The 19,643-nt window shown below is 45.8% G+C and overlaps 1 long non-coding RNA gene and 1 pseudogene across 2 annotated transcripts in view; one reads left to right on the forward strand and one right to left on the reverse strand.

Annotated features, from left to right (window-relative positions):
• The window catches only part of LOC144673181 (uncharacterized), an 85,676-nt pseudogene that overhangs the window by 4,090 nt on the left and 61,943 nt on the right, over nucleotides 1-19,643 (reverse strand). The window contains exons 4-5 of the transcript XR_013574269.1: nucleotides 1,259-2,016; nucleotides 115-260 (exon numbers count right to left, since the gene is read on the reverse strand). The product of XR_013574269.1 is annotated as an uncharacterized LOC144673181 (transcript). The remainder of the gene's footprint in view (nucleotides 1-114; nucleotides 261-1,258; nucleotides 2,017-19,643) is intronic.
• On the forward strand, nucleotides 11,362-19,226 carry LOC144673180 (uncharacterized). Its single transcript, XR_013574268.1, has 3 exons — nucleotides 11,362-11,482; nucleotides 14,126-14,177; nucleotides 19,014-19,226. It is a non-coding gene; the product is annotated as an uncharacterized LOC144673180 (long non-coding RNA).

Raw genomic sequence — 19,643 nt, forward strand, 5'->3', positions numbered from 1 at the left:
GAAGCAGTTTGGGGCATTTTTACTACTGTTAAGGTGCTATACCAATGCAAGTTGTTGTTGAATGTGGGAAGGGACTGAATTCCAGTCTGAGCTGGAAACTCGTGGATCACTCACACTGCAGACTGATCACTCAGCAGCTGGATGTGGGAAGAGATGAAGTTGGTTATCCCATTTACTGACAGAGCAACACAGTCACACTGGAGAATGACCGCCCAATATTTGAGGGAGGGCATCTCATCGTTTTTCCAATTGTTCACACCCTAATTTTTGGGTTTAGAAGGTGCTTACCAAGACTTTTTAGACAGCACCTTCCAAAACCATGACCACTACCATCTAGAAGGGCAAAGGCAGCAGACACATGGGAGCACCACCACCTGGAAATTCCCCTCCAAGCCACTCACCATCCTGACTTGGAAATATATCACTGTTCCTTCTCTGTCACTGGGAGTTATAACACGGCAGTTGGTAAAGACTGAGTTGTTTAAATCCGAGAGGAAAACTTGAGCAACTGTCATAACCTATATTTTTAATTGGTATGTTTGAGATGCAGCTCTGAATTCAGGAATAAGACCACTAAGCCTCAAAAGTTTTTTTATATATAAAACTAAATTAATCATTTATTAATTTAACAAGTTAAACACATACACATGTCTACAAATTACTACCATAATAGTTTTTAAACAAATCCCCAAATTAATCACACCAGGTAAATCTTCACCAAGGCATCAGTAACCTATAGACTTTAACCAGACACCAGGCAAAGCACATTTGACCTTACAAATTAAATATGAGGTTCCTTTCAATTTGGTTCCTTTGCAGACACAGTTGTAGGCTTACAGGCTGGTTAGATTTTAAATGCCTCTGCCCTACACACACAAATTCCTTTCTGTTTATACCTAGCTTCCCATTTCAATGTCAATTTTCCATTGCATCCTAGGTTTTTAACACCACATCTTCGAACAATAACATTTTCATCCCACTAATTTTATTAGTTATTTAAACACATTGCTTGGCGTCTCCCAGCTAGGTGCAAGGTTTTACTCACACTCTTGAATGCTGAATTCAACAAATGCAAATTTACACTTTACCTTTTAACTTCCTTATGTTTATCTAATTAACATCTCAAAAGTACTATACATCAAAACACCCAGACTAGCTGGCTTTAAACCCCAACTGTCAGAATGAACATGGTTCAGTCCTGGATGTGATTCACAGCAGCAATAACAGCAAAATCGGACTCCTGCAGTCAGTTGTGAACTCGCTGGTGTTTCAGCAGGTTGGATGACTGAGTGAATCCCTTCCCACACTCGGAACAGGTGAATGGCTTCTCTCCAGTGTGAACCCGCTGGTGTTTCAGCAAGTTGGATGACTGAGTGAATCCCTTCCCACACTTGGAGCAGGCAAATGGCTTCTCTCCAGTGTGAACCCGCTGGTGTATCTGCAGGTTGAATGACTGAGTGAATCCTTTCCCACACTCGGAGCAGGTGAATGGTCTCTCTCCGGTGTGAACTCGCTGGTGTACTTTGAGGTTGGACCAAGACCTGAATCTCTTTCCACAGGAAGTACAGGGGAATGGCCTCTCCTCAGTGTGAATTCGCTGGTGGTTCAGCAGGTCAGAGGACCCAGTGAAGCCTTTCCCACATACAAGGCAGGTGAACGGCTTCTCCCCAGTGTGAAGCCGCTGGTGAATTAGCAGGTAGGATGACTGAGTGAATCCCTTCCCACATTCAGAGCAGGTGAATGGCCTCTCCCCAGTGTGAACTCTCTGGTGTCTCAGCAGGCTGGATGACCAAGTGAATCCCTTCCCGCGCTTGGAGCAGGTGAACGGTCTCTCTCCAGTGTGAGTACGTCGGTGGATTTCCAGCGAAGATGGGTAACTGAATCCCTTCCCACAGTCCTCACATTTCCACGGTTTCTCCATGGTGTAGGTATCCCTGTGTCTCTCCAGGTCTGATAATCAGTTGAAGCCTCATCCACACAAACAACATGATACAGTTTCTCCCCGCTGTGAATGGTGTGATGTTTTTTCAGGCTGTGTAACTGGTTGAAGCTCTTTCCACAGTCAGTTCACTGGAACACTCTCACTCGGGTGTGTGTGTCTCGGTGCTTTTCCAGTCACACTGATGTTTGAAATCTTTTCCCACAGACAGAACTGACAAACATTTCTCCCTTCACATTCAAATTCCGATGATACTCAGGTCCTGATGAATCGAGTGACTGTCAGATCTTGAAGTGATGTTAGGTTTGAGTTTCCCATCTGCAAATTATCCCCTTCTAATTCTCTGTAAAAGGAGTTTATAAAAGTCATCACTGTAAGAACAGGATAGAAATTCAAAACAGACAATTCTAGTTTCTATGGAACATTATTTCCTCTCTTGTTCCCCCAAAGCTGCAAATCCCCGTCCCACACACTCTCCCTCCTCCCTGTGCTGAAATCCAGAGTTTTGGACAATTCTTTCTGTATCTTTTTAACAAATTTGTACAACTGGAGATAACAATATGTTTGATCATTCACTTCAGTCATTACTCATGACAAAACATTAATCTGAAACCCCCTGTCCGACCGTACAGAATAGCAGATGTTAACCTTGTGTCGAAAACTCACAGTGTGGAGATTTAATGAGCGATTGTGAAGGTGGTTTCTCCAAACCTCCCAGGGTTTCCTTCCTTCTCTCTCTCTCTAACTAAGTTAAACGTGGGATCAGCCTAATGGCCCATTCTGGTTCCTGCTTCTCTTCCTGATGACTAATTAACTCCAATTAAATACTGAGAAGACTGAAGACACTGTTTTCAGTCCCTGCTCCAATCTCCATTTCCCAGATACCAACTCCATCCCTCTCCCTGGGAACAGTCTGAGATTAAACCAGTCTGTTCACAACCTCGGTGTTAAAATTGATTTCGAGATGAGTTTCTGACCTCATATCTGTGTCATCACTCTGATCGCCTGTTTCCACCTCTGCAACATCACCCAACCTCACCCTGTCTCAGTGAATCTGCTGCTGAAATCCTCATCGCTGCCATTGTTACCTCCAGACTCGACTATTCCAACACACTCCTGGCTGGTCTCCCACGTTACCCTCTGCAAACTTAACACCATCCAAAAGTCTTCTATCCATGTCTTCACTCACAGTGAGGCCCATTCCCCTAACACCCCTCTGCTTCCTGACCTGCCTTGGCTCCCAGTCAAGCAACAACTTGATTCTAAAATTCTCATCCTTGTTTTCAATTCCCTCCATGGCCTCGCCCCTCCCTATCTCTGTAAACTCCTCCAGCACCCACAACCCTCTGAGATATCTACACTGCTCTAATTCTGGCCTTGTACATTCCCTATTTTAATCGCTCCACCATTAGTGACCGTGCCTTCAGTTCCCTTGTCCCCAAGCTCTGAGATTCTCTCCCTATACCTCTCCCTCTGTCTACCACACTTTCCCCCTTTAATGCACTTGAGTATTGTTAAAAAAAAGAGACATTCTGTCAAAACATTTAATCTTGTACTCATCAGGACAGACATAAGAACATCAAATTTCAAAGATTATCAGTCAGGCTCATAAAGTGTCTCACTTACATTTGCTAGAAGCTACATATATTCATACACGGGGACCTGTCCTCTGCAGGCAGAAGGAACAAGTCCAGGCATGGCACCTTTTGTTGAATTAAACAAAAGCACATGATGATAACTACCTGGAACATTCTCCATAGCAATGACCAATCAGGACTGACTGGCCAACCAATCAGCACCCTTTTCTCATGCAGTATAAACTGTTGTTCCCTATGAAATTTGGTTTATTTTCGGCCCTGCACTCTCTCTATTTCCTTTTTGAATGACTCCCACCGCTCTGATGTAGATTTTCCTACAAGTAGCTGCTCCCAGTCCACTTTGTCCAGATCTTGTCTTATCATATTAAAATCCGCCTTCACCGAATTTAGAATCTTTATTTCCAGATCATCTTTCGCCTTTTCCATAACTACGTTCAATCTTACTCAATTATGGTTACTATTACCGAAATGCTCCCCCACAGACACTCCTACCACTTGCCCGGCTTCGGACTGCTGCCTCACTCGTAGGACTTCCTATGTGCTGGCTTAAAAAGCTCTCTTGGGTACATTTTAAGAACTCAGCCCCCTCTAAACCTTTCACACTTTGTCGATCCCAGTTAATATTGGGGAAGTTGAAATCCCCTTCTATCATTACCCTATCAGTTTTACACTTCTCTGAGATTTGCCTACATATCTGCCCTTCTATCTCTCACTGTCTGTTTGGGGGTCTATAGTACACTCCCAGCAATGTGATTACCCCCTTTTTGTTTTTAGGTTCTACCTATATGGCTACATTTGAGGAACCTTCTACGATATCATCCCTCCTTATTGCCGTAATTGACTCCTTGATCAGTATTGTGACCCCACCCCCTGTTTTACACCCCCACCCCCATCTCACCCAAAGATTCCATACCCCAGAGTATTTAGCTGCGAGTCCTGCCCCTTCCTCAACCATGTCTCCGTTATTGCAATGATATCATATCCCCATGTGTTCATCAACACCCTCAACTCATCGGCCTTACTCGCAAGACTCATTGCATTAAAATAGTTGCCATCCAGCCTTGCCATGCTGCCTTGTGCCTTAACTTGACAATATATGCTCTGCCTTCCAGACTGACTTGATTTTTTCCTTCTATACTTGCCTGTGCATCAAGCCTAGTATACCTCCACTCTGTAACCCATCCCCCTGCTAAGTTAATTTAACCCCCCACCCACAGCATTAGCGACCCCCTCACAAGGATGTTGGTCCTGTTCCAGCCCAGGTACAACCTGTCAGACTTGTATTGGCCCAAACTTCCCCAGAAATTGACCCATTGATCCAGGAATCTAAAGCCCTCCCTCCTGCACCAGCCCTTGGATAGTGATGGAATTTTTGGAATCTCCTTTTTACAGCATTTTATTTTAATTCATTCATGGGATGGGAGCATCGCTGGCTGCGCCAGCATTTCTTGCCTATGCCTGATTGCCCTTGAGAAGGTGGTGGGGATCTGCCTTCTTAAACCGCTGCAGTCCATGTGGTGTAGGTACACCCACAGTGCTGTTAGGAAGGGAATTCCAGGATTTTGACCCAGCGACATTGATGGAACGGAGATATATTTCCACGTCAGGATGGTGAGTGACTTGGAGGGGAATTTACAAGTGATGGTGTTCCCATGTATCTGCTGCCCTTGTCCTTCTAGATGGTAGTGGTCGTGGGTTTGGGAGCTGCTGCCTAAGGAGCCTTGGTGAGGATTTGCAGACGGGAAATTCAAACCAAACATCACATCAAGATTGGACAGATTCACTCGATTCAACAGGACCTGAACATCATTGTTCTACCTGCTTCACCCATCATAAACAGTGTGAAGTCCATGATATTTCTACTTCTCCTTAGCTCTGAAGAAGAGTCATACGGACCCGAGACGTTAACTCTTGTCTCTCTCTCCACAGATGCTGTCAGACCTGCTGAGCTTTTGCAACATTTTGACCTTTTGCCCCTAATAAAGATGGCGGCGGCGCGTGCGCCCTGATGCACTTTGCCCCTAATAAAGATGGCGGCCGTTACCCCGGGTCTGTAACTGGGAGAAAGTTGCGGGCTCGCTCGGTGCAAATGGGGAAACGCTTACCCCGGGGACCGGAAAGTTATTTTTCAGGGATTGCTGTTTACATAACATGTTTTCAAAGCCTCCCCGCCTACCCGCCGGATCCATCGCTCCCTCCGCCCCGCCATTCACACACTCACCGATTCCGGATCCGACAAAGAAGCTTCTCTCAGACGCCATTACACACACTGCGCATGCTTCACTCCCAGCCCGGCCCCGCCCCTCATTCATTCCGATTGGCTGGAGGATCAGCTCGGTCCTCCAGGCACGTCCCCTCTTGCTATTGGCCCGGAGCTGCCGTCAATCAGCCGGGCATTGTGACGGTTTCAGATGGTGAGCGCGGCCACAGACTCAGCCTGACTTGCTGATTCTTGGCAGCATTTTCTGTTTGGGAATTAGAGCGAGAGATGGATGGTCAGTTCCCCTCTGTCCGGGGGGGATTCACACTCATTTCCCTAGTGCACTGATTATCACCTTTACTTTACATGAGAAAGTTCCCGGTTCAATCCCGGCTGGAAGCTTTGTGTTCACAATTGATTTTTAAAAATTCATTCATGAGATGCTGGGGGAAGTTCAAGGATTTTGACCCAGTAACAGTGAAGGAACGACGATATTTCCAAGCCAGGATGGCGAGTGTCTTGGAGGGGAACTTCCAGGTGGTGGTGTTCCCAGGTGTTTGCTGCCCTTGTCCTTCTAGATGGTAGTGATCGTGGGTTTGGAAGGTGCTGCCTCAGGAACCTTGGTGAGTTTCTGCAGTGCATCTTGTAGGTGGTAGATACTGCTGCGACTGTGCGTTGGTGGTGGATAGAATAAATGTTTGTGGATGTGATGCCAAACCAGTGCATTGCTTTGTCCTAGATGGTGTTGAGCTCTTGAGTGTTTTTGGAGCTGCACTGATCCTGGCAAGTAGAGAGTGTTCCATCACACTCCTGACTTGTGCCTTGTGGATTGTGGACAGGCTTTGGGGAGTCAGGAGGTGAGATATTCGCCGCAGGAGTCCTCACCTCTGACCAGCTCTTGTAGCCGGACTATGTATATGGCTGGTCCAATTCAGTTCCTGGTAAATGGTAACCCCAGGATGTTGATAATGGGAGATTAAATGGTAGTATTGCATTTGAATGTCAAGGGGAGTTGCTTAGCTTCTCTTTTGTTGGAGATAGTCATAGTCTGGCACTTATGTGGCATGAATGTTACTTGCCACTTGCCAGACCAAGCCTGGGTATTGTCCATAAGACCATAAGATTTAGGAACAGAAGCTGGCCATTTGGCCCATCGAGTCTGCTCCGCCATTCAATGAGATAATGGCTCATCTGATAATCCTCAACTCCACTTCCCTGCCTTGTCCCCATAACCTTGATTTCCTCACAGATTAAAATTATAAAACAAAACCAAAATTACCTGGAAAAACTCAGCGGGTCTGGTAGCATTGGCGGAGAAGAAAAGAGTTGACGTTTCGAGTCCTCACGACCCTTCAACAGAACTGAGTATAGTTAGGAGAGGGGTGAAATATAAGCTGGTTTAAGGCGGGCGGTGGGGAGGGAGAGAAGTTGAGGGGTGGGGGTGGTTGTAGGGACAAGCAAGCAGTGATAGGAGCAGATAATCAAAAGATGTCACAGACAAAAGGATCAAAGAGGTGTTGAAAGTGGTGATATTATCTAAGAAAATGTGCTAATTAAGAATGGATGGCAGGACACTCAAGGTACAGCTCTAGTGGGGGTGGGGTGGAAAGACTGACAAGGTATTAGTTGTAGATTTTAAAATAATGGAAATAGGTGGGGAAAGAAAAATCTATATAAATTATTGAAAAAAACAAAAGGGAGGGGGAAGAAACGGGGTGGGGATGGGGGGAGGGAGTTTAAGATCTAAAGTTGTTGAATTCAATATTCAGCCCGGAAGGCTGTAAAGTGCCTAGTCGGAAGATGAGGTGCTGTTCCTCCAGTTTGCGTTGGGCTTCACTGGAACAATGCAACAAGCCAAGGACAGGCATGTGGGCAAGAGAGCAGGGTGGAATGTTAAAATGGCAAGCGACAGGGAGGTTTGGGTCTTTCTTGCGGACAGACTGCAGGTGTTCTGCAAAGCGGTCGCCCAGTTTGCGTTTGGTCTCTCCATTGTAGAGGAGACCGCTTTGGGAGCAACGAATGCAATAGACTAAGTTCGGGGAAATGCAAGTAAAATGCTGCTTCACTTGAAATTATGTCTATCTCAGCCTTGAATATACTTAATGACCCAGCCTCTACAGCCCTCTGTGGTAAAGAATTCCACAGATTCACTACCCTCTGAGAGAAGAAATTCTGCCTCATCTATTTTTTAAATGGGCACCCCCTAACACTGAGATTATGCCCCCTAGTCCTAGACTCTCTCACAAAGGGAAACAACCTCGCAGCATCTGCCCTGTCCAGCCCCCGAAGAATCTTATATATTTCAATAAGGTCGCCTCTCATTCTTCTGAACTCCAATGAGTACAGGCCCAACCTATTCAACCTCTCCTCAAAAGAAAATCCCTCCATACCCGGGATCAACAGAATGAATCTTCTCTGGGCTGCCTCCAGTGCCAGAATATCTTTCCTTAGATAAGGGGACCAAAATTGTTCACAGAATTCTCGGGGCGGTCTAACTGCTGCCTTGTATAGTTTTGGCAAGACTTCCCTATTTTTAGACTCCATTCCCTTTGAAATTAAGACCAACATTCCATTTTCCTTCCCTATTCCCTGCTGAACTTGGATGTTAGCTTTTTGGGATTCATGCACAAGGACTCCCAAATCCCTCTGTGCTGCAGCCTTCTGCAGTCTTTCTCCACTTAAATAATATCCAGCTCCTCTATTCTTCCCGTCAAATAGCATAACCTCACATATTCCCTAATTATATTCCATCCGCCAAGTTTTTGCAGGTCTTGGTACATTTGGACATGGATTGTTTCAGTACCTGAGGAGTCACAAATGGTGCTGAACATTGTGCAATCATCAGAGAACATCCCCACTTCTGACCTTATGATGGAAGGAAGGTCATTGATGAAGCAGCTGAAGATGGTTGGGCTGAGGACACTATCCTGAGGATCTCCTGCAGCGATGTGCTGAGTTGAGATGATTGACCTCCAACAACCACAACCCAGGACTCAAACCAGTGGAGAGCTTCCCCCTTCATTTCCATTGACTCCCGTTTTGCTAGGGCTCTTTGATGCCACACTCGGTCAAATGCTGCCTTGATGTCAAGGGCAGATACTCTGACCTTACGTCCGGAGTTCAACTGTTTTGTCCATGTTTGAACGAAGGCCATAATGAGGTCAGGAGCTGAGTGATCCTGGCAAAACCCTAATTGAGCACCAGTGACCTGATTATTGCTAAGCAAGTTCCACTTGATTGCACTGTTGATGACCCCTTCCATTACTTTGCTGATGATCGAGAGTAGAATGATGGGGCAGTAATTGGTCTGATTGGGTTTATCATGCCTTGTGTACAGGACGTACCCAGGCCATTTTCCACATTGCTGGGGAGATGCGAGTGTTGTAGGTGTACTGGAACAGCTTGGCTATGGGTGCAGCGAGTTCTGGAGTCCAGGTTTTCAGTACTATTGAAGATGGGGATATTTGTGGAGCCTCCTCCTCTAGTGAGTTGTTTAATTGTCCACCGCAATTCACGACTGGGTGTGGCTGGACTGCAGAGCTTAGATCTGATCCATTGGTTGTGGAATCGCTTAGCTCTGTCTGTCACATATCATTTACACTGTTTGACCTGCAAGTAGTCCTTTGTTGTAGCTTCACCAGGTTGACATCTCATTTTTGTGTATGCCAGATGCGGCTCCTGGCATGCCCTCCTGCACTCTTCATTGAACCAGGGTTGATCCCCTGGCTTGATGGTACTGGTAGAGTTGGGGAGGTTTGCCAGGCCATAAGGTTACAGATTGTGATTGAGTACAATTCTGCTGCTGCCGTTGGCCCACAGTGCCCCAAGGATGCCCAGCCTTGAGTTTCTAGATCTGTTCGAAACCTATGTTATTTAGCACGATGGTAATGCCACACCTCACAATGGAGGGCGTCCTCAATGTGAAGATGGGACTTCGTCTCCACAACGACTTCGTAGGAGGTGACTCCTACTGATGCTGTCATGGACAGGTGTGTCTGCAGCAGACGGAGTGATGAGGATGAGGTCAAGTATGTGTTTCCCTCTTGAAGACTCTCTCACGACTTGTCACAGACCCAGTCTAGCAGCTATGTCTTTTAGGAATCGATCAGCTCTGTCAGTAGTGGTGTTATTGATCCACTCCCTGTTATTGAGGAGGAATTAATCATGAGTTTAGTTTCATGTCGACCAAGCAGACGGAATGTTTCAGGTTGCTAATCTTTTTCATTGTGTCACCTGGAAAGTGTGTTTGGCGACCTGGAATGTGGGGAGGGAAGAGGTGAAGGGCGGGCGCTGCATCTGTTGTGCTTGTATGGAAATGATTCACAGTGATTTTCATAAGAAAACAAGAAATAGGAGCTGGGATAGACCATATGACTCTTTGAGCCTGTTCCACCATTAAATGATCTTTCAGTTCAACTCCACTTTCCCGTCCCATTTCCATTGATTCCCTTAGTGTTCAAATATTTTAGTGAGATAATCTCTCAAATAGAGGATGATGAATAACAGCTCGAAACCACAGTCCTCTCTCCCACTGCCGTACTGATCCTTCCAACATACAGGAATTTGGGGCAGTAGTGATGTTGATGCTCAGATTAGCTCTGTCTCCATATGTTAAATTGGATCGAGAAGCACTGGGGAAGGTGCAAAACAGATTTACTGGAATGATGCCAGAATTGGAAAGTTATATCAATCAACAAAGATTCAACAGTTTGCAAAGGTTTTGTTTGGAGAAGAGAGTGAGAGATGACCTGACCGAGGACTTTAACATAGTGAAAGGGTTTGACAGGATGGACACGTGGAAGATGTTTCCACTTGTGAATGGATGGAAATAAATATAAGTTAGTCACTAATAAATCTAATGTGTAAATCATGATCAATTTTCATTCACCAGAGATAATGCAGAATGTGCCAGAAACGCTCAGCACATCTAGGAGCATCTGCATTGAGAAGCATTAAGTTTTCTGGACTGTTCACTGATGCTATATTCCTTGCTGTACCGGTACTACCAGATCTGCTAAAAATTCCAGCATTTTCCATTTTAATTTCAGATTCACAGCACCCGCTTTATGATAACTGTAGATGGTTGAGAATGTGGAACTCATTATCAGAAGGATTTGAGATCCCAGTATGAGCTGGAAACTTATGGGTAAAATCACACTGTGAAATGATCGTTCACCAGCTGATTTGTTACATCCTTACTGACGACAGAATTTAAATGTTCTGTGTATGGAATGAAAAATCACTTGTTCACACGGCCTCCTGGGATTCCAGTGAGTTCACATCTAACGAGGGATTTGTTATGCTGTTAATAACACCTGGCACAGAACTATGGCGGAAGACCAGTGCACTTTATTAAGTCAGTTGATATCAAAAAACATTGTTATATCTTGGCCCTGTGGTTCCAATCGTCACTGGATCACAAATAATAATTTCCTATTCAGAAATATGGACTTTCAATGACAGCGGGGCTACCCAGCATTCAAAGGGGAGCAGAACGTGCCTTATCCTCACAACAGGAGCTCCTTGCACATGCGCATTACGGTGTGTGCTGGAGCATGCGCATTGCGGTCTGTTTCATGGGCATGCGCAGTGCTGGTCTGTGACTGAAGTTGCTCACAGCTGGTGAGAATGTCGAGTGGAGCAAACTAACAGAGTTCGTGGGTGTGTGAGGAGGAATGGAGCCAGCGGAGTGGGCAGGGAGGCTTCATAAAGACACAGTGCAGGCCACAGAGCCCAAATAACAAGGTACCGGTTTTGAGTTTGCAGAGAACGGACCGAAAAATTCTGGATTTCTTCCTTCGCCAGGCCCGGGGTAACGGCCGCCATCTTTATGGGGGGCAATGTGCAGCAGGGCGCATGCGCGGTCATCCTGGTCCAGGTAGCTGGAGGAGAGAATGTTGTGAATTTCTATCCTGGACTGACAGGGATGGATTTTGGAAACTCCTTTTACAGGGGGTCAGAAGGGGAGGATTTACAGACGGGAATGTCAAGACCAACATCACATTTAGATATGACAGAGTCACTCGATTCATCAGGACCTGGATCATCCTTTTCTAATGCTCTGTATATATCGTTTCCCAAATATGTCACTGTCAGTCCAGGATAGAAATTCAGGACTTGGATATTATCGGCCTCTGAGTGTAATCATTGAGTTCCAGGTCATTACCACTCACAGTGTAAAATTTCTTCCTCTCATTACCCCTACAGACCTTGCCCAAAATCCTTAATCTGTGTCCCATAATCATTTTACAATCGGTTAATTGGAATAGCTTTTTGTTAACTATCGTTATCATTAGGGACCAAGGGGGCAATCTATGGGTGGAGCCAGAGGACATTGCTAGAGTGTTGAATGAATACTTCACATCCGTCTTCACCCAAGAGAATGAGGATGAAGGTATGGAAATCGGGGAGAGAGACTGCAAGGTTCTTGAGCAAATTGATATTGGGAGTGACAAGGTATTGGAGGTGTTGGCAGGCTCAAAAGTTGGCAAATATCTAGGTCCGGATGATTTGTATCCCAGACTGCTGAGGGAGGCAAGGGAGGAGATCACAGAGGCACGGACCCAAAATTTTAATTCCCCTCTGGCCACGGGGGAGGTGCCAGAGGACTGGAGAACAGTTAATGTGGTTCTGCTCTTTAAGAAGGGTTGTCGAGATAAGCCAGGGAACTACAGACCAGTGAGTCTCACATCAGTGGCAGGGAAACTACTGGAGAAAATCCTGAAGGAGAGAATCCATTTCCACTTGGAGAGGCAAGGTTTGATCAAGGAAAGTCAGCATGGCTTTGTCAGAGGGAGGTCATGCCTAACAAATTCGTTTGAATTTTTTGAGGAGGTGACCAGGTGTGCAGATGAGGATAGTGAGTTTAATGTAGTTTATATGGATTTCAGCAAAGCCTTTGACAAGGTCCCACATGGGAGACTTATAAAGAAGGCAAATACACATGGGAGACAGGGTAATTTGATAAGTTGGATTCAAAATTGGCTTAGCTGTAGGAGGCAGAGGGTGATGACAGAAGGCTGCTTTAGTGGCTGGAAGCCAGTGGCGTACCACAGGGATGTGTGCTTGGTTCCCTATTATTCACCATTTATATAAACGACATGTGGGGAGTAGGATTAGTAAGTTTGTGGATGACACAAAGATTGGCCGGGTGGTTGACAGTGAGATTGAGTGTTTTGGGGTACAGGAAGATATAAACGAGATGGTCAAATGGACAGATAAGTGGCAGATGGAATTTAATCCTGAAAAGTGTGAGGTGATACACTTTGGAAGGGGTAATTTGACAAGGAAGTATTCAATGAATGGCATGACACCAGGAAGTTCTGAGGAACAAAGGGAACTTGGCATGTGTGTCCATAGATCTCTGAAGGCAGAGGGATATGTTAGTGGGGTGGTGAAAAAGGCATAAGGGACATTTGCATTCATCAATCGAGGCATAGATTACAAAAGTAGGGAGGTGTTGTTGGAGTTGTATAGAACCTTGGTGAGGCCACAGCTGGAGTACTGTGTGCATTTCTGGTCATCACATTATAGGAAGGATGTGATTGCACTGGAGGGAGTGCAGAGGAGATTCACCAGGATGTTGCCTGGGATGAAACATTTGAGTTATGAAGAGAGGTTGGATGGACTTGGATTGTTTATGTTGGAGCAGAGAAGACTGAGGGGCGACCTGATCGAGGTGTACAAGATTATGAGGGGCATGGACAGGTAGTTAGGGAGCAGCTGTTCCCCTTAGTTGAAGGGTCAGTCATGAGGGGACACAGGTTCAAGGTGAGGGGCAGGAGATTTGGGGAGATGTGAGGAAATACTTCTTTACCCAGAGGGTGGTGACGGTCTGGACTGCATTGCCTGAGCGGTTGGTGGAAGCAGGCTGCCTCGCATCCTTTTGAAAAGTACCTGGATGAGCACTTGACACGTCATTACATTCAAGGCTATGGGCCAAGTGCTGGTAAATGGGATTAAGTAGGTCGGTCAGGTGTTTCTCACGTGTTGGTGCAGATTCGATGGGCCTCTTCCGCACTGTGATTCTGTGTGATCTACCTTATCTAAACCTATCATAATCTTGTACACCTTTATCAAATCTCCCTCAATCTCCTTTGCTTGAAGGAGAACAAAACCTTCTCGCTCATATCCCCCATCCCTCGACCCATTCTGGTAAATCTCCTCTGTCCCCTCTCAAGGACCCTCCCATTCTTCATAATGTGTGGTGATCACTGGTTTGCACAGACCCAGATGTTCTGTTCGTGTCTGTGACATCATCACACATCAACAATTACACTGTGACATCATCACACATCGACAATTACACGGTGACATCATCCCGCACTCTGGGTATTTCCTCAACTGGGAGATTTTTCTCTGACTCCAGTGCTTCTGATATCTTTCCAGCTGCAAGCTCCAGCAGGAGAGTTTAAAGTTGAACCTTGAAATTGTTTCACAGGTGAGTATTTTTGACTATTCATCTACAATTTAAAGATTTTGGTTTTATGCTCTGTTGTCTATGCTCTGTTATCTATGCAAAGTTCCATGGCTGCGGTTGGTGTGAATGCCTTCTCAGTTACATTGTTAAGGTTTGTTAATGTCAATGAGAGTGTTAAGGTAAACAGGTGATGGGTGTTTGAACACAATGAAGTAGGGGATAGCTGGGACACTGGGCGTGGGTGAGCAGTATTGACAGTGAACCAAGTCAACAAACTATCTCAGCAAGAAAAGGCTCTGTGTCTTAGTTTTGACTTCACCAATTGGTGTAGATCCTGCTAACGGCTGGTGTGGCTTCTTTCTTGTGGATCTGAATCCCATGTCCATTGTTATGATTCTTGGCCAGACACATGCGATCTGGTGAGGGATCAATAACATTTTGTTTCAAGTAGATGAAGGTTGAGATTTAAGATACCTGCTTTTGGAATAAAGGCACAAGTTTCCATGGGTTTTGAACAACAATAAAACAAAATTTACTGTACAAGTTCAGAAAGATAAAACAATTTACAATATGTACCTGATACTCAAACATTCAGGGTAAGTATGAGGTACATGTGAATTAACAGACGAACTGTGGTGAGACACACCACATTACAGAGTAAATGACAGATGCAACCAAAAGAGATTCCATGGATTTCTCTACAATCCACTCAGCCGTTAGTCCCACATTGACTCAACCAATCTCACTGAAACTTGGTCTTTCTCAAGAGGGTTTCCAATCTCCAGCATCGAAGATCTCACCTGGCATTCTCTCCAAAAGTCACTCCCACTCAGATGGCTTTAACAATGGATGGCCCATCTCACAGAGTTTCAGTCTCGCTTTCCGAGATTCCTTCTCCCTGGATTCCTGAGTACACTCAAACACTAGCTTGCAAGCACAGTTTTAGAGTTATGGCCGTGCCAGGCAGAACACCATTGCTCCAAAGGGGTACCTTTGCTTCAACAGCCCTCTTTAGTTAAATTCTGCCCCTGCAGCCTTTTCTCTAAATTTTTAACTCCACTTAACTGGGACGTCTGCCCGTCCCTGTCTCTGTGCCACCTGTTGCCTGGCAACTCCCGGAAATAACTGCCTCAAGAAGAGCTGTTCACTGACACTTGAACTGATCTGTGACCTATCAAAACACTCCCAGAGGGTCCCACCCTTGTTACTAGACAGGAACCAACGTAACAAGCATTAGAACATCCTGTACCTTTAAATTTTACAATCTGCACTGTTAGCACCCAGGGATGCAGGATGAATTGAATTCATAACACCATCCATTGCTTTGTTTCAGCTCTGTCCTCTCTGATCACCTCTCTGCTATTGCCCAACTTCCTCTGTCTCTAATATGGGTGTATTTTAGCTGTTTAGTGTTTTACTGTTGCTTCTGCTGACTGAGTCGAAATGAAGTTTTTACTGCTGCCACAGCCCCCGACCATGTGCTGCTGGCTTCTCAGCTTTATCTTCTCACAATATCTTTCATCATCAGGAATTGTTTCCCCTGTGCTATAGTCCATTTATCTTCCACCTCTGAGATCATATTGACCATCAAATTCTGCACAATTTTTATTTCCTGTAATTCGTTCTGCACACCCTGAAATGTTTACTCTGTTTCCTTCTCCACAGATACCAGCAAATATTGCCAATCCCCAGTGGCCTGTGGGGAAGATGATGTTTGACCTTCTTGAACCGCTGCAGTCCGTGTGGTGAAGGTGCTCCCACGATGCTGTTAGGTAAGGAGTTACAGGTTATTCACCCAGCGATGATGAAGGGACGGCGTTATAATTCCAAATCAATAACAATCATTTCTGCTTCTATCACACTTTTAATGTTATAACATGTTCCAAGACATTTCACAGAAAAGTAACATTTGACACTGAGCCACATGAGGAGATATTAGGGCTGGTGACCAAAAGCTTGGTCAAAGATGTCGCTTTTAAAGGGAATCTTCCAGGGGGTTTTCTTCTTAAATCTTCCAAGGGATGTGGGCTTCGCTGACTTGGGCATTTATTGCCCATCCCTAATTGCCCTTGAGAAGGTGGTGGTGAGTTGCCTTCTTGAGCCGCTGCAGTCCATGTGGTGTAGGTACACCCACAGTGCTGTCAGGGAGGGAGTCCCAGGATTTTGACCCAGCGACAGTGAAGGAACGGCGATATATTTCCAAGTCAGGATCGTGAGTGACTTGGAGGGGAACTTCCAGGTGGTGGTGTTCCCATCTATCTGCTGCCCTTGTCCATCTAGATGGTAGTGATCATGGGTATGGAAGGTGCTGTCTAAGGAGCCTTGGTGAATTCCTGCAGTGCATCTTGTAGATGGTAGACACTGCTGCTACTGTGCGTCGATGGTGAAGGGAGTGAATGTTTGTGGATTTGGTGCCAATCAAGCGGGCTGCTTTGTCCTGGACAGTGTCAAGCTTCTGAATGTTGTGGGAGCTGCGCTCATCCAGGCAAATGGAGAGTATTCCATCACACTCCTGACTTGTGCCTTGTAGATGGTGGACAGGCTTTGGGGAGTCAGGAGGTGAGTTACTCACCACAGGATTCCTAGCCTCTGACCTGCTCTTGTAGCCACAGTATTTATATGGCTTGTCCAGTTGAGTTTCTGGTCAATGGTAACTCCCCAGGATGTTGATAGTGGGGGATTCAGCGATGGTAATGCCCTTGACTGTCAAGGGGCAATAGTTAGATTCTATCTAGTTGGAGATGGTCATAGCCTGGCACTTGTGTGGCGTGAATGTTACTTGCCACTTGTCAGCCCAAGCATGGATATTGTCCAGATATTGCTGCATTTGAGGATGGAGTTATTAAGTGTTTGAGGAGTCGTGAATGGTGCTGAACATTGTGCAATCATCAGCAAATACCCCCACTTCTGACCTTATGATGGAAGGAAGGTCATTGATAAGCAGCTGAAGATGGTTGGGCCCAGGACACTACCCTGAGGAACTCCTGCAGTGATGTCCTGGAACTGAGCTGATTGACCTCCAACAACCACAACCATCTTCCTTTGTGCTCGGTATGACTCCACCCAGTGGAGAGTTTTCCCCTGATTCCCATTGACTCCAGTCTTGCTAGGGGTCTCTGATGCCACACTTGGTCAAATGCTGCCTTGGTATCAAGGGCAGACACTCTCATGTCACCTCTAGAGTTCAGCTCTTTTGTCCATGTTTGATTCAAGGCTGCAATGAGGTCAGGAGCTGAGTGGCCCTGGCAGAACCCAAACTGGGCATCAGTGAGCAGGTTATTGCTAAGTAAGTGCCGCTTGACAGAAGTGTTGATGACCCCTTCCATCATTTTACTAATAATCCAGAGTAGACTGATGGGTTGGCAATTGGCCAGTTGGATTTGTCCTGCTTGTTGTGTACAGGACATTTTTCCACATAGCCAAGTAGATACCAGTGTTATAGCTGCACTGGAACAGCTTGGCTACGGGTGCAGCAAGTTCTGGAGCACAAGTCTTCAATACTATTGCTAGAATATTGTCAAGATCCATAGCCTTTCCAGTATCCAGTGCCTTCAGCCATTTCTTAATATCACGTGGAGCGAGTCGAATTGGCTGAAGACTGGCATCTATGATACTGGGGACCTCCGGAGGTAGAGAGGTTTAGGGAGGAAATTCCAGAGCTTGGGGCCTTCGATACTGACAAAATGGCTACCAATGCTGGAGTGAGTCAAATCAGGAGTGCACAGGAGGCTGGAATCAGAGGAGTACAGATATCTCAGAGGGTTGCGAGGCTGGTGGAGATTTCGGAGTTAGGGAGCAGGAATGTGAAAACAGGGATGAGATATTTCAAATTTCAGTTCTCCTTAACCCGGAGCCTTTGCAGGTCAGTGAGCACAGGGTGATGGGTGAACAAGACATGGTGCGAGTAAACACAGGGACAGTAGAGTTTTGGATGACCTCAAGATTACAGGGAGGTTGAATGTGGGAGGCCGGCCGGGAGTGCGTTAGGATAGTTAAGTCTAGAAGTAACAAAGGAATGGATGAGAGTTTCAGCAGCAGATGAGCTGAGACTGGGCTGGAGTTGAGCGATGTTACTGAGGTGGAAATAGGCGGTCTTAGTGATGATGTGGATATGTGGTTGGAAGCTCATCTTGGGGTGAAATATTTCATCATGGTTGTGAACAGTCTGGTTCAGTCCCAGACAGTTGTCAGAGAGAGGGATGGAGCAGGTGTCTGGGGAGTGGAGTTTGTAGACGGGACTGAAGACAATGGCTTCAGTCTACCCAATATTAAAATAAAGGAAATTTCTGCTAATCCAGTACCAGATATCAGACAAGTCAGGATGGTGTGTGACTTGGAGGGGAACTTGGAGGTGATGGTGTTCACATACACTTGCTACCCTGGCCCTTCTAGGGTGGAGTTTGAAGGTTTGGGAGATTCTGCCAAAGTTCTGGCCGAGTTGTAGAAATATAAATCCCCTCTGCTTCACCAATTCTGGAGAAGAGTCTTAAGCGCTCAAAATGTTAACTCTGTTTCTCTCACCACATATGGTGCCAGATATCCCTCTCCTTCACCCCTGTCTCTCACTCTAATCTCTCTCTCCCCTGCACCCACTCCCATTTCTCTCTCTCCTTCTCATCTGCTCCCATAGAGGCTAGAGTCTTGTGCAGGTCCAGACCAGGTGGCAGGTTCCCTTCCCTGAAGGACATTAGTGAACCAGTTGTGTTTTTATAACAATCCAGCAATTTTCATGGTCACTTTTTCCTATTGCCGGTCCCACAAATTCCCAGATTCATTCAGCTCAATTTCACAACCTGCCTTTGTGTTTTTGTGGGTTCTCTCTCACTCCCTTTTTTCTGTTTTAAATCAATTTCACAGGGTATTAGAAGGGGAGGATTTGTAGTCAGGAAACTGAAACCAAACATCACATCAGGATCTGACGGAGTCGCCCAATGTATCATAACCTGAATATCATTAGGTTTTGAACATGGAGGGAAAAGGCACCGTTCACAGTGGGGAGAAACTGTGGAAATGTGGGGAATGTGGGAAGGGATTTATCTACCAGTCTCAGCTGGAAACGCATTGGCGCAGTCACACTGGGGAGAGGCCATTCACCTGCTCCGTGTACGGGAAACTATTTACTCAGGTATCCCACCTGCTGAGACACCAGCGAGTTCACACTGGGGAGAGACCATTTACCTGCTCCGAGTGTGGAAAGGGATTCACTACCTCATCCCACCTGCTGAGGCACCAGCGAGTTCATGATTCATGACAGTGATTGGATTTTGCTGTTAATCACATCCAGGACTGAACACTGTTCATTGGGGGCTGCTAATGTTAATATACTCCACATAAAAGTCAAATAAAATAGTTTAGTGTTAAACACAATACGCTGAGTCTATTAATCCAGCGCTACCCAAACCTTTTCCTGGTGAAACCCCATTTTAATGTCTCAGACTTGGTGTGACCCTGGAGTGAAAATCTGGGGGTTACAGGAGATGTTGAGCG

Source organism: Cetorhinus maximus, unplaced genomic scaffold, assembly GCF_964194155.1.
Source record: "Cetorhinus maximus unplaced genomic scaffold, sCetMax3.hap1.1 HAP1_SCAFFOLD_306, whole genome shotgun sequence".
Taxonomy (NCBI): domain Eukaryota; kingdom Metazoa; phylum Chordata; class Chondrichthyes; order Lamniformes; family Cetorhinidae; genus Cetorhinus; species Cetorhinus maximus.